Genomic DNA, 12,377 nt, shown 5'->3' with positions numbered 1-12,377 from the left:
AGGTGACTTGCCCAGAAGCAGCTTGGTTTTAACCACTGTGCCACACTCTCCCCCTTTTATTCCTTGGGATCTTGCTAGGTACTTGTGACCTGGGATGGCCACTCTTGGAAACAGGATACTGGGCTTGGACCGTCGGTCTGTCCCAGTATGGCAACTGTTATGTTCTTATGAGATCTTCAAGTGATTTACACCAAAATTCAAATCCACTACTAACATACCATCGCAAAGCTACTTCAATAAATAAATAAGGCTTTACCTTGTGAGGATCTCCTACCTAGATGCTCTCCCAGACCTCTTCTTGCTGCAGCATGATCTAGCCCGGGGGTGCCCAAGTCCGGTCCTCGAGATCTACTGACAGGCCAGGTTTTCAGGATATCCACCATAAATATGCATGAGAGAGATTTGCCTGCACTGCCTTCTTGGTATGCAAATCTCTCTCATGCATGTTTATGGTGGATATCCTGAAAACCTGGCCTGCCAGTAGATCTCGAGGACTGGACTTGGGCAGCCCTGATCTAGCCAATGTTTCCCCCCCACCCCATCTGTAATGGGTACCCTCATTTGCAAGCATAAGACAGACCGGGAGAAGGCTCCGTCCTATGAGAAGTTGCATTACCTCCTGGTAGCCATATAGGCCCCTGAAAAAAAAAAAAAAAAAGACACTTGAGGCTGCTGTAAACTGTGGGGACTGGAAACACATCTTTCAGTACATGACATTCAGTACTAGGAGCACAATGAGAACAAATACATGTGAAAGTGCTAACAAACCAGCACATCTCTGTACATCTCTTAGTTCAACCAATTATATTATCACGTCTTGATTACTGTAACGCTATCTACCTCGGCATTACAAAAATTTGTCTTCATAGATTACAATCAATTCAGAATACCACTGCGAAGCTGATTTTTGGAAAACGTAAATTTGACCATGTGACCCCTTTGCTTCAGAGTCTTCATTGGCTCCCGGTTTATTTTAGAATTCAATTTAAATGCGCTTGTATTTCTTTTAAAATTCTACATGGTACCTTTAATCCTCTTACTTTGAAATGTTTACCGATTCTACTTTGCAAGAGGTATCCAACAATTTAAACTCTCCCTTCCTTCTAAAAAAGGGATTAAAGGAGTCAAGATCTTCAGTCAATCTTTGGTCTTTAAACTCTCTCAACTCTGGAATGATCTCCCCCCCCCCTTTTTTTTTTTTTTAAGGAGTTCCAGTTCGTTTCAATTTTTCCGTAAATCTTTAAAAACTACTCTATTTGCCAAACATTTTGAAAATTAATTCTTTTGAAATTTTGCTATTATCTTCTATTTATCATTTGTAAATCATTCCCTGTTTATTTAGTTGCTGTAAACCGAGTCGATCCTTCTCAGAATGATGACTCCATATACAAAATTAAGCTTTAGTTTAGTGCAAGTGGTGTAAAATACCAATAATTACAAAGGTATGCGACGACCTGTTTCTTTCCTGTGACTCCCACTTACTTGTGTATTTCCTGGCACAATTTTTTTCCAACTGGATTTTGGGGAGATGAGTGTACATAAATTCACAGAAGTCTGTACATTCAGCAAGCTTTTGGTGAAATGCAGCTCTAAGGGCTCCTTTTACTAAGGCGCGCTAGCGTTTTTAGCACACGCAGCAGATTAGCGCACGCTAACCTCACGCTACGCGGCTAGAACTAACACCAGCTCAATGCTGGCGTTAGCATCTAGCACATGCGGCACTGTAGCGCGCGCTATTCTGTGTGTTAATGCCTAGGCACAGCTTAGTAAAAGGAACCCTAAGTCTGACCCCCCCCCCCCTCTTTTACAAAACCGTAACAGCGGTAAGCGCTCCGACGCTCCTAAAATTCCTATGAGCATCAGAGCTGTCACCGCAGCAGCCGGCGCTAAAAACCATGCTACAGTTTTGTAAAAGGGAGAGGGGGTAAATGTTGGACATCCTTTCCCCCAACCAAGATGTCCTATTCAGAATAGGGCTTCACATATAATTGAGAAGTATCATGCCTGGCTTCAAGATAAAATGGCTGAGCGATGGGTAAGGGACTGGAAAAAGATATAAATGGGTACATTATAATAAGCAAGCACCTGTTTTAAGCATGATCTATGTTTTTGTGAAAATTCATTACAATACGTCCTACAACACTAGGCCCTTCAATGAATTTTTCATGTCTGCATACTGAGATATATATAAGACGATTGTAATCATACACCTTTGGGGCAATACTGAACACCAGCTGTTTCAGCGATGATTTATAGGTTGCCTTGCTCAAGGTTAATAATCAGGAGAAACTGGTTACAGTGCACAATATATTTCTGTCACATTAAGAGTTCAGTCTTGGACCTAGTGAACATTCTTACACCTGCTTTAATTACTAGCCGCACCCCAGTATCTTCCGACAAAAAAAAGGAAAATAATAGAAAAGGACCACCCTACAATTTTGTACAGAAATATTAGGATTTATACAGTCAGCAGTTTTTAAAGAAAGAAGTGTTTAGAAGCATATGGCTAAGGTTGGTAAGAAGGGAATTTGAAATTGTCTGAAAAACAAAACTCGTTCTCAGTGTTCTGTTGCAGATTTTAAGGCTTCGATTTATGTATCATGCTGCAATATCACAGGGACTAACAACCTATGTCAGACACCTTGAAGGTCCCATTGCTAGCTAGTGCTAGCAGAGTTATTTAAAATAGCATCAACCTTTTTTTTCTTGAAGAGATCCTTGACTGAATGCAGTATATTTTATTCATATATTGATTGCGCAATATTCTTTACTGTGAGGCCATTAACGTACAGTTATTATTCTGACTGAGAATTTATCTTGGTTCTCTTGCCCAAATGGGACATTTAATAACAATTTACTATACTTTATTGAGTACCAGTGAAAATGCTAAGTGGAGCGGTTACATTGGGGTGGGAGGTGGGTGTTGTGGTGTCTGGGTGTAGAGTTTCTGGGGTTATGTGTGGGTTGTGTACATAGGTGTACTGTAAATAGAGGCTGGGTCAGATTTGTTTCAGAGTGCACATGAGTAAGTAGGAGGTATGTGTGTGTGTTTGGCAAGTTAGGGTTATCTCAAGAAGGATATAGTGGCACTAGAAAAGGTTCAAAGAAGAGCGACCAAGATGATAAAGGGGATGGAACTCATCTCGTATGAGGAAAGGCTTCAGCCTGGAAAAGAGACGGCAAAGGGGAGATATGATTGAAGTCTACAAAATCCTGAGTGGAAAAGAACGGATACAAGTGGATCGATTTTTCACTCTATCAAAAATTACAAAGACTAGGGGAAACTCGATGAAGTTACTGGGAAACAACAAAGAATACAACAAAGTCAAAGGAAGTAACATCCAACAATATAAAATTTGTCGTGTTATTTTGAGAGAACAAGAGTAGAAAACCCCTGTCCCCTCCCCTGAACCTTCCCCAAGTAGCACAAGCCCTGAACAGAATCACCCCTTCCCAAGAAACTTACAGAAAACAACCAACAGATCTCTAATATGCCAAAGCCCGTGCTTTGGTGGCTCTTGGCAGCTACAGTAAAAATCCCCCCCCCAACCAAAAAAAGAAAAGGCTACAGTGATCGATCCCAGGTGTGAGTGCAATGTACATCAACAAGGCTAAGCAAGAGGATTCAAAAGGAGACTACAATCTCTAGGAGATAAGGAATCCAAATAGACTCCCCACACAAGCAGAAAACGATGCTGGCGATGAGGGCGACCAACTGCCTCTTGGGCCTCCCACGTGGCTAAATTATGCACCAAAGCTCTCCAGGTCCAAAAAGAGGGAGGCTCGGAAACATTCCAGGATTGCAAAATGCATTTGCGAGTAAGAAGACACACCTTACGACACTATAGGGGACCCCCCCTTAGGAAGGCACGGAAAGCCCAGGCAGGTTAAGGACCAAATGCTCCACCGTACCCATAATTGGTCTCAAAAATAAGCCCCGGAAATAATGAACTATAGACTGTCAAAAAACTTGTATAATCCAGGGCACTCAGAATATTTGAATGGGTAAGATGCCTGTGAAGTTCATGACCCCAGCTCCCTTGAATCCGTGAGATATCCTTGGGGCCATTAAACTCCAAAAGTCCCCATACAACACTGACACCGAAGTAAAATGAGCCGCCACCCCTTCAAAAAAAGCTCAAAGGCGCTTGCCCATCGGCTGTGCGAGCTGGTCCTGTGGAAGAGAGATAATATAATGTTTAACTTGACAATAGGCAAAAGTATCACCCCAGCACCCACCCAAGCGATCCCCAAAAGCAACAAGGGGTTTCAAACAACCTTCCGCAATCAACAGATGTTCCACGAGACTGATTCTGCGAGCATCTCAGCTAAGAAAAGCAGGATTATCCCGGCCTGACTGAAAGACCAAGTTCCCACGAAGAGGTAGTTGATGGCGGTCCCGTCCCAATCTACCGATCAAGCTCCCCCATACCGCGCGCATGGATTTCAAAAGAACACACGCACAGAACTCAGCGGGAAGCTCCTTAGTAGGCAAATGTAAGAGGCTAGACAAAGAATGAGGGGCATAGAAAGCACATTCAAAATCCAAAAGAGTATACTGTTGTTCACCCAGCAGCCAATCTATCAGATGTCAAAGTAACCATGCTTCATTGTAAAGGCCAAAATCAGGGAGTCCAAGGCCCCACTGTGTCCAGCCACCCACCAAATATTGAAAGCAAACTTTCGGCTTATGTGAATTCTAGCAGAAACGCGATAATAAACGGTGCAAACACGTAAGATCCCTCTTCAACAAACGAAGTGGCAAAGACTGTAACACATACAACCAACATGGGAAAACCACCATGTGTATTAAGGCGATACGGCCCATCAGTGTCAGAGGGAGGTCACCCCAGACCTCAAGCTGGACCCTAATATCAACCAAAAGTCTAGAAATATTGAGTAAATAAAGCTGAGTCGTGGAGGCCGAAAGATAGACCCCCAGATATTGAAAGGAGCTCGGGGCCCATTGTAGAGGAAAGGAAGCGCCCCACTGAACCTTCAAGGCTGGGGAGGAAGGTAAGGCCTCCGACTTGACCAGATTCAAACAGAAGCCGGCGTAGTCTCCATATTCTCTAATAGTTTCCAAAAGAGCCTGCAAACAGTGATAAGGGCCAATCAAAAGAGCCAAAAGATCGTCCACGAAAGCTCTTAGTCCCCAGCTGAACACCCTTGATAGCCGGGTTCAAATAAAAATCACGGAGAAGCGGGTCAAGCGCCAATATGAACAATAAAGGGAACAGAGGACACCCCTGACGGGTTCTGATATGAATCTCAAATAGAGAGGATCTACAATCATTAACCCACATAGCAGCCTGGGGAGTAGCATAGAGTGCACGGATTGCTGAGCCAAAAAGGCCCTGAATGCCATATTTAGTCAAAGTAGCAAACAAATAGTCCCATTGAACGCGGTCGCCACCTTTCAGCGTTGAAAATAATAAGTATAGAAGGCAACTCAACCCTAGAGCTATAGTCCAGGGACGTCAAAATTTTCCGCATGTTTTCGCCACTGAGTGACCCTGAACAAAATCGATCTGAGACTCGTGAAGGAGAAGTGGCATAAACCGTGCCAATCGATTAGCCAGGATCTTTGCTAAAAGTAGTGAGATAGGTCTATAGGATTCTGGGATAGTAGGATCTCTCCCGGGTTTCAGAAGAACTATGATCTGAGCCACATTAAGGTGTTCGGGCATAGCTTCAGCACTGATCATCACATTAAACATATTAGCAAGCGGCAACACAATTTCAGAATTTAGAGTTTTATAGAATTTGGCTCTATAATCATCGACCCCTGGAGCTTTCAGAGTAGAACTTTGTGTGATTAAGAGTTCCACCTCACTGGTCTCAGCAGGCGCATTCAGCCGGGCATTCTGTTTCTCAGTAAGACAGGGGAGAGCAAGTCCCTTTAAATAGAATTCCCCAGGGAGACCCAAATCTGTAGATGGAGCATAAAGAGTTGCATAGAAATGTCGAAATCAAAGATGGCAGTATCACTAGTGACCCGAACGGACTCGGCAGTAGAAAGGTGCAGAATCTTCTTGTGGCTCTTCCTCTGTGAGACCAAACGGGCCAAAAGTTTCCCCCCTTTATTTCCATGAACATAGAAATAGTATTTATAATAAGCAAGCGACTTAGAAGCCCATTAATGTAGGATCTCATTGATTGCCGTCTGCAAAGAGAGCAAATTCTGTTTATTACTCGGGGTAGGGTAAAGACCAAAAGCACGCTGCGCTCTCGTCAGAATGTCTCGACAAACGAAACAACTCCCTATCTTGCGCCTTCCGAACTCTACGTAGATAACTAATAATAACCCCCCAGAGAACCGCCTTTGCCGCCTCCCAGTATAAAACCGAGTCCTCCACATGTTGACAATTATGGAATTGATAATCCTTCCATGCCTTCATATGATAGGGCAAAAAGTTAGGATCATCCTGGAGCCATAAAGGATAAGCCCGGTAGCCTGGTGGATGATGCCCCTCCCCCGAGTCTCAGTCCATCCACACCCAGGCATGATCTGAGATCGCATAAGGCCCAATCTCCACTCGTCGTACCCTAGAAAAGAGAGAACGCGAACGCAATAGGTAGTCAATACGAGATTGAGTGGCGGGAGTGCGGGAGAGATGGATATAATCCCATACCCTTGGGTGCAAGAGTCTCCAAACATCCAAGAGATCCAAAAGTTGATACAACTGGGGGAGACCTCTAGCCTCAGCCACCCTCCCCCCCCCCCCCACTAGGCGAGTGAGATTTGTCCAGGGAAGCGTCTTAGGCGACATTGAAATCACCCCCCAAAATCACAGGGAAATACAGTGAAACCTTGGTTTATGAGCATAATTTGTTCCAGAAGCATGCTCGTAAACCTAATTACTTGTATACCAAAGCGAGTTTCCCCAAAAGAAGTAAGGAAAACTCATTTGATTCGTTCCACCTCCCCTCCCCACGGCCACTGGTGCTGCTCCACCCCACCCCACCCCACCACATTCCCAAAAGACCCCCCTCCCCTGAGGCCACTGGTGCGCTTCCACATCCCCCCCACAAACTGGCATCACCCCCCCACCCACAAATGCCGCCCTTGCAAACCGGCATCGCCCCCCCTTGCGAATACCTGCCCCCCCCACGCGAACCGGCATCCCCTGCCCGCCCAAACTGAAGGCTTACCCCCCAATCTGCATACAGCACCAACCCACAGGAGATGCCGGTGCCTGAAGATCCTGCCTCTTCCTGGACTGGGCCTTGAGCATCTGCGCATGCTCAAGGCCTTCTGGCTCTCGTTCTCTCTGAGAATCTCGGAGAGAGGCGGCAGCCAGAAGGCCTTGAGCATGCGCAGATGCTCAAGGCCCAGTCCAGCAAGCAGCACGATCTTTGGGCACTGGCACCTCCTGTGATGCATGCCGGTGCCAGATTAGGGGTAAGCCTTCAGTTTGGATGGGCGGGGGATGCTGGTTTGCGCGGGGGGACGGGGTGTTCATAAGGGGGGGCGGCGTTTGTGGGTGATGCCGGTTCGCGGGCGGGGGGACTCGCAAATCCAGTCAATGCTCGTTTTGCAAGTCACGATTTGCAAAAATGTTTTGCTTGTCTTGCAAAACACTGCAAACCGCTTTACTCGCAAACTGAGGTTTGACTACTTTTAAAACCAATAGGAGGAAATATATTTTTTCACTGAGACAATAGTTGACCTCTTGAACACATTGCCAGAGGTTGTGGTAAGAGCGGATAGCGTAGCTGGTTTTAAGAAAGGTTTGGACAAGTTCCTGGAGGAAAAATCCATAGTCTGCTATTGAGAAAAACATAGGGCAAGCCACTGGATCGGTAACATGGAATGTTGCTACTCTTTGGGTTTTGGCCAGGTACTAATAACCTGGATTGGCCACTGTGAGAACGAGCTACTGGGCTTGATGGACCTTTGGTCTGACCCAGTAAGGCTATTCTTATGTTCTTACCATATGGCTCCAGAAAAAGGAGGACGGATTGAGACATTCGAGTTTTACTTCCATTGAAAGCAATGGAAATAAAACCCAGATATCTCTACTTGTCCTCCTTACTTCCATCCTCCGTTTTTGTGGAGCCATATGATAATCTGTGTGGGTTTATGATTGTGAATGGATGAGGTTTGTAAATGAGTTGAAAAGATATATAAACAAGTTACTGTGTGGGCTCTGTGGAAGAGGGTAAGTGTGTGTGAATGATAGAGGATGTTTGTATATTGTCACTCCCCCCCACCGCGCTGCTACTAGACACACCCCAGAAGCAGTGTTCAGCTGAAGTAGGGGAGGGGCCATTGAAGTACTTGTACTGAAGAGCTGTCTTGGCCTTGATTCGAAGCTTGCTCCTCAAAGTTTCAAGTTCTGTAAACTCGCTTAGAAATTAGATAATTGATTACCATCAAATTTTTATAAAACCTTGAAACCTCCTCTAACTTAAGCACAGCACCCTTTCCCCCAATGCAGTTTTTTAAAAAAATCCTATCTATAAAATGTTCCTTTATTTCTTTCTGAGCAAATCTTGAAACAGCCCCAAAGTATAAACTCATGGTTTAAGACTGGCTGCCTTCTCCAGGACCAGAACAACCAGCTTTTTGGGGGGCTACACTCCTTCCCCTCACTGTAAGTACAGTCTCCAGAAAAAAAGAACAAAGAAATCTTTAAAGGCAAGCTGCTGGAGCTCCAAATCAACCTACTTCTGTTTAAGGTAAGCCCTTCCCATGTGCTAGGAATGCCATATTTATTTATTCTTTATAGTCCATCCTCCCCAGCAGCCTAGAACAAGTTACAAGGATACATACACAACATTTTCAGGAACAGAGATACGTACATTACAGAGTCAATAACATGCTACCCTATAGGATCAAAACACAAAGCTATAGGATCAATAACTTACAACATATAGAGAATGTGACTAAGAACACATGCTTTGCAGAATCTATGAAAAGAAAGCCTAAAGTCACAAATGGGTATTAACATATCTGCAGTGAACGGTAGAAGAACTGGTTAGCAGGCACAGGTATTCTGATGGAAGGTACGTTGAAGCAAGATCTGTCAAAGTTGGCATATAGTTGGCATTCTATCTTCAAGGCTAGGGCAACCCTGTTACAACGTCATCCATGGCCTTAATTTGTTTCTGCTCCTCATAGCAGTTCTTCTTTACAGATAAAGACCACATCCTCTCTGAAGGGTTCTAGTTTATATCTTACTAGGGGACCTGGATTTTCTTCTTCCAGATGAGAGGCAGCAGTTTTGGATTAGCCTGGTCCCTTGGGAGAAGTTCAGGCTCAGTTGCCTGCTGTGTGTCAGAGCTAGGGTTACCATATTTGTGAAGTCAAAAAAAGAGGTCACATGACCCTGCCCTGCCCACCTCCCACCTTTCACCCTGTTATACTAGATGCTGAAATTAGCTGGGAGGGTGGGGGGTCTTTGTGCATAGCAGGCCTTGGGCTTCTTCTGAAATGCAATTGTATAAACCAAGCACTTAACATTTGTTCATGCCTTACACATATAAATGCACAGAATAATGATATGTGGGTTTATGCCAAAGTTGTATTCTGTAACCATGGGTGTAGTTTGGAGGGAAGGGAGTTGAGGAGCACATTGCTCCCTCAAATGAATTGCCCCCTACTGCAGGGGAAATGAATAAACTTGTCATCCCTGAAATTCTGGCATTGTTCCATTATCTCTACACACAAGTCTGGTACTCCTTCATTCCTGCCTCCCATGGGTCCAACAACACTTCTTCATTATCCATTCCCCTGCTGGTAATGGCGGGTCACCAGCATAGGCAGCACTAAATACAGGCTGTCTCCAGGCCAACCCCGCCTATAAGAAGTTGCTTCATGGGCAGGATGCAGGACAGGAAAGGCCCTGGCAGGGCAGACCCAAAAACAGCTTGTATTTGCTGCTGCTTGTGCCAGTGACCTGCCATGTGCATTTGTATACTTGTAGGGGAAGGAATGGTGACGAGGTACTGGACCCGCGTGGGGAGGGAATGAAGAGTTCCAACTTTTTGGTTGTTCAGGCTTTAGGGGGGGGAAGAGCTGACTGATCCACTTAGCGGGGTGGGTGGGGGGGATGAACAGGTGCTGGACCTACACAGGATGAGTATGGGGTAAATGAAGATGTGACTGACTCCTGTGGGGTGGGGAACGGATGACAAAGTGCCAGACGGGGAGGGGGAGAGATGCTGGACCTTGGGGGAGGGAAGCAGAGGGAAGGGAGAGAAACTTGCTTAAGAATTTTAAGATAAGAACATAAGAATTGCCGCTGCTGGGTCAGACCACGCGGTGGCTCTTAGGTCAAAGACCAATGCCCTAACTGACACTAGCCTTGCCTGCGTAAGTTCTGGTTCAGTAGGAACTTGTCTAACTTTGTCTTGAATCCCTGGAGGGTGTTTTCCCCTATAACAGTCTCTGGAAGAGCGTTCCAGTTTGTACGGAATCTATCCCCTTTTAACTTTAAAGAGTGCCTTCTTGTTCTATCTACCTTGGAGAGGGTAAACAACCTGTCTTTATCTACTAAATCTATTCTCTTCATTATCTTGAATGTTTCGATCATGTCCCCTCTCAGTCTCCTCTTTTCAAGGGAGAATAGGCCCAGCTTCTCTAATCTCTCACTGTACGGCAACTCCTCCAAACCATTAACCATTTTAGTCGCTCTTCTCTGGACCCTTTTGAGTAGTACTGTGTCCTTCTTCATGTACAGCGACCAGTGCTGGACACAGTATTCCAGGTGAGGGCATGCTGTGCATGATAACCTTCTCCGATCTGTTCGTGATCTCCTTCTTAATCATTCCTAGCATTCTGTTCACCCTTTTTGCTGCCACCGCACATTGCGCAGATGGCTTCATTGACTTGTCGACCCATACTCCTAAGTCTCTTTCGGGGGGAGGGGGGTCTCTCCAAGTACTTCACCGGACATACTGTATTTGTGAATAAGATTTTTGTTACCGACATGCATCACCTTACACTTATCCACGTTAAACCTCATTTGCCATGTCGCGGCCCATTTTTTGAGCGTATTTATGTCATGTTGCAGGTCTTCGCAATCCTCCTGCATCTTCACTACTCTGAATAACTTCGTATCATCTGCAAATTTAATCACCTCACTCTTCGTACCAATTTACAGGTCGTTTATAAATATGTTGAAGAGCACCGAACCATGCGGCACTCCACTCGTGATGCTTTTCCAGTCCAAGTATTGTCCATTTACTCCCACTCTCTGTTTCCTATCAAGGTTGCAAAGTTGAAAAAAAGTCAATGGAGTGGGATGGAGGGAGAAAAAAATGCTAGTGTTTTAGTGTGGGAATATTGTATGCTTTATAAAAAAAATCCAAAATTGAAGAAAATCAGAGGAAAACAATTGGGGACACCTGCTGTCAACACATTAAAACCTTTACACCTTTTTTCTCACACTTTCATGAGCACCAAATTCTTCATTTGCCAGCTAGCTGTAGGAATGACATTTATATTGAAATCTTCATGTGATGGCTTTCAAAGTACTTGAAGCCACTGACCACACTGACTTCTTCACTTGTAGGTACAGTATAACAGGGGAAGTGATGCTTCTGCGTTAAGTGCATTGAAGCCCGTAGGAATTGAATGGACTTTGGTGCATTTACTATGGAAGCATTGCTACAGCGGCCTGGTAAAAGAGGCCCTAAAGTAGTTGCCTAGCTGGTGCCTGGATGGTGAGTAATCCTGCATATAAATAATATTTATTAGTTTGGGACAAGGGTCAGGCTTGGCTTACACAGGAGACCAAATGAGCAGTTCCTCTCAGACTTATATATCCATTCACCCAATAACTCAGATAACACTAATTTTATTGTTCTGAACCTTTTACTAAAGTCACTTTTTGACCATTTACTAAAGTCACAATGTGACAGAGGCAGTAGGCTCAATGGCTAGGGTTACCATATGGCTCCAGAAAAAGGCAGACGGATTGAGGCATCTGGGTTTTACTTCCATTGCTTTCAGTGGAAGTAAAACCCGGATGTCTCAATCTGGCCTCTTTTATCCGGAGCCATATGGTAACCCTAATAAATGCACAATAATAAACAAAATGCAATTTCAACTTCACTCTCAAAAATCCAAATCATTTCTATAGCGCAGAAAGGCGTATGCAGTGCAGTAATAAGGGTAGTAGGTGATACACACAGTTTCTTTAAGTCAAATGGCCTGTTACTGTGGGGAGCAGTGCAATACGGTTCTTTAGAATTCCTCTTAAACTTCAAATCTGTGCTATTTTGGAAACTGAAAGACTTAGAGACTAAGGCACAGGTCCTTGTAATTGGGATCTAGGAATGTGTGCTAGAATCCTCAGGAACCCTAGAATAGTATATATTATATATTTCCTTCGACCCTGAGATGTGCCTGGACTATCAGTAGATGG

This window comes from Geotrypetes seraphini, chromosome 2 (assembly GCF_902459505.1).
Source record: "Geotrypetes seraphini chromosome 2, aGeoSer1.1, whole genome shotgun sequence".
In the NCBI taxonomy this organism is placed as follows: domain Eukaryota; kingdom Metazoa; phylum Chordata; class Amphibia; order Gymnophiona; family Dermophiidae; genus Geotrypetes; species Geotrypetes seraphini.
Note: the sequence above shows the minus strand (reverse complement) of the source record.